We start from the raw sequence: 3,782 nt of genomic DNA, 5'->3' as shown, positions 1-3,782 counted from the left end.
GTCTAACCATGAGTATGACAAACATGGATGACTATTGACCTATAATTCTTAATACCTATATAACTTAAAAACTAAGACTTTATATTAGAATGTTATACAATCTTTAAACAACTGTGCAACAAATGAGGACAATGATCTCAAAATGTAAACAATGTGTAAGCATCTTGATCAGTGGCATAAATGTATAGTGCAATATAATAAATATATCCTAAAATTATATCAATATACAAAATGTCTTAAGCAGAGGTAGAAGCATGCATGCATACAATATGACAAAATAACTTTGCCTAGGTATACAAATATTGTAGACAGAAATAGAAACATATTCAATATAATTTGTATCAGCATACAAGAATCTATACCAATGTAAATTTTCCATATATAATAGCTCACAAGTATTCACTCTATTACTCACTATTATTATTAGTGTGAGCAAGCTCATGCTAATCTATTATCCCATCCAAACTCTCTCCTTTTTTTGTCAAAGACATCCTTGAGAATATATAATTTCCACCCCAACCCTCAACCCTATACTAACTATAATCAACCCTTAATTGATATTCCTAATCCTGAGGACAAACTTTGTTGGGAGAGGGGACATCATCTAGAATTACTTTCAACTGTCACGGAGGCAATGTTCTTTGTATGGGATATTGTGAAAGTAAAATGATGTCTACTATTTTTTTTGAGTAAATCTTATATCCTGCTACATTATTGAAGGTATTTATGAGTTGTAGAAGTTCCTTGGTAGAAATTTTGAAGTTACTTATGCAAAAAACAAACAAAACAAAACACAACAAAGCAAAACAAAATGCTTCACGATAATCCCTGTGCAGGGGCCATGCTAATCTTCTCTGTATCATTCCAATTTTAGTATACGTGCTGCAGAAGTGAGCACAATAATTTTATTGTTAATAACACAGTCCTCCAAAGATCATCTCTAGGTTTGGTGTAAATGATTATTTTGATAAGCCATCTGTAAAAGTTTTTATAAAGGTTCTTTTATTTTAAATACTTGTGTGCTTTGCCTGAACTTATGTTCATGCACTATGTACGTGCCTGGTGTCCATGAAGAGCATATCAGATGCTTCAGAACTGGAGACATGGATGGTTGTGTGACACCATGTGAGTGTTGAGAACTTAAACTTGGTCCTTTGCAAGAGAAACAAGTGCTCAAAACTGCTGGACCATCTCTGCAGTCTAAGCATTAACTTTAGCTTTTAGGGATATGATAGTTGAAGCTACTAGGCAAGCAGTGTACCATTTAGCTAGATCCATGGCTTCCATAAAATACCTTCAGTTTCTTCCAGATTCGTAACACTGAGTCATTAAGACAGTTAGTTTACTGGGCAATGATGGCACACACCTTTATTCTCAGAACTTGGAAGGTAGAGGAAGACAAGTCCCTGTGAGTTTTAGGACAGCCTGATCTACAGAGCAAGTTCTAAGACAGTCAGGGCAGTCACACAGAGAAACCCTGTCTCAAAAAACAAAACAATAAAATATATCAATTTCCATATTGCAGTTACTGCTTTATATACTCTAGAGCATTTTAAATGAGTTTTTGTATGTCATAAACATAGGTCATGGTAATCAGTAGATATGGATAGACACCCTTATTAAAAAGCTTCTTACCTGCTTTAGCAATCAAATCACTGAATGGCTAGAAGAAAACAGAACAGTGGTACTAACTAGGCTCAGGACACCATTTCTATAGACTCCTGCCTAGCTATTGGCCATTTCGATTTATAGTACACCAGTCACAGCAATACATCTTCACACAGTGTACAAATATTCCACAGCACAAGGCCAAGCATGGGCTAATCATATATAATATTTCCAGAGAAAGCGGCCAACAGTCAGCCTCCTCAGACATCACTGTGGCTGCCAGACTTTGTCAATGGTATGCCGCCAGAGTATATATGCATGTTGAACAGTTTCTCTTACTAACGTCCTAGCCTTTAGCTCAAATTTGGTTGTTACCTTTTCTTTACATTCGTTCATTTGAAGTGGGCTTGGTTCCTCACATCCTCACTGAGTGGGAGCTTTTTAATTCCAGTGTAAGGTCAAGATGCCTTTGTGGGTTTTGCTCCTATTTCCCCTTTCTTTCATTCTCATTCTTTTTCCTATCCTCTCTTTCCCCCATCCCTTTCTGTTAAATATAATATTTCTTCTTCTTCTCCTTCTCCTTCTCCTCCTTCTCCTTCTCCTTCTCCTTCTCCTTCTTCTTCTTCTTCTTCTCATATTTATATTTATACAATGAATTCTATCTTATTCACCCTCCTCCAAAAATTCCTCCCAGACTTTCCTTTTTCTGTCTCCTCCATATTTTGATATCCTTTAAAAGCTTGAAAAATATATGGATGTTTTGTCTGCATGGATGCTCATACACCACATGCATGCTTGGTGCCCAAGGAGGCCAGACAAGTGCATTGGATCTCCTGGTACTGAAGTTACAGACAGTTATAATCCACCACATGGGTGTGGGAAAGGAACTTGAGTTCCCTGCAACAGTAGTAGCTCAGGGCTTTTAACTACTAAGCCATCTTTCCAGCCTATTCTACTGACTTTCTTATTTTATTTCATTTTATTTTAAAAACAAAACAAACTGCCTTTTTTTCATTTTACATACCAATCCAAGTTCCCTCTCCCTCCCCTCCTTTCATGCCCTCCAAATACTCCCTACCTCACCCCCATCCACTCCTCAGAGAGTATAAGGCACATTGCTTTGGGGAATGTCCAAGGCCCTCCCTACTGTATCTAGACTGAACAAGGTATCCCTCCAAATAAAATGGGTTCCAAAAAGCAAGTACATGCAGTAGGGATAAATCCTGGAGCCACTGCCAGTGGCCCCACAGTCTGCCACAGCCATACAACTATCACCCAACATTCAGAAGGTCTAATTTGGTTCTATGTTTTTTCCTTCCTTGTCAGGCCGGAGTTGAAGAGCTCCCATTAGCTCAGGGAGACTGTTTCAGTAGGTTTACCCATCAAGGTCTTGATCTCTTTGCTCATATTCTCATTTCTCCCACTCTTCAAATGAACTTTGGGAGCTCAGCCTAGCACTCTGATGCTGGTCTCTGCCTCTGTTTCCATCACTCATAAGTGGATATGAGCTGTAATGCAAGGGATATTGAGCCTACTGACTTTCTTATTACCATCTACTTCATCAGATTCTTTTGAAACTAGTTTGCCATTTTAATGGTTTCTAGCTCATTACAAGATTTGACTTTACTATGCAGCCCATATTTGTTTCAAGCTTGAGTGCTCAAATAATCTTTTTACTGGGCATAATTTGTTTTGTTTTTCTGGCGATCTAGCCTAGGACCTTGTACATGCTAAGTGAACTCTTTCCCAATCAGCTACAGTTCTGGTGTCAGAAAGTCCCTGTCTGCATGTGGGGTAGCAGGTGAGCAATCTCATTTAATGACCTGAAAGCTAGTTCATAATGGGTCTGGGTTGATTTTCTCTTTAGTCTCTATGAGTCTCAGTGAAGTTGTTCACTTTGGCATCGCCTGGGGAATTGTGAAGCTATGAATCATTTAGCACTTAGCTTTTCTATTGTCTAAAATTAGAATGTCGAATATGTGTTTATTTAATATAGAATATATCTAAATAAACTATGAAGCTACATCAGCCAGAAACTAAGTGCTTCAGGTTTGAGGTGAGAATTCAATTTTGGTGACGGGAAGGCATCCAAAGTTGAAAATGTTTGCAGGACAAGGTTGTGTTCGTTTGCCATTAGACTTGGGCAAATAACTAGTTTAGTAAGTGACTCCATT

General features: G+C 37.9%; 1 pseudogene; it reads right to left on the bottom strand.

The window, feature by feature from the left end:
* Nucleotides 1-800: 800 nt before the first annotated feature.
* Nucleotides 801-898, bottom strand: LOC125403732 (U6 spliceosomal RNA; annotated as a pseudogene).
* Between the last annotated feature and the right edge of the window lie 2,884 nt (nt 899-3,782).

Source organism: Myodes glareolus, chromosome X (assembly GCF_982192425.1).
Source record: "Myodes glareolus chromosome X, mMyoGla1.1, whole genome shotgun sequence".
Taxonomy (NCBI): Eukaryota; Metazoa; Chordata; class Mammalia; order Rodentia; family Cricetidae; genus Myodes; species Myodes glareolus.
This window is presented reverse-complemented; position numbering and strand designations above follow the sequence as displayed.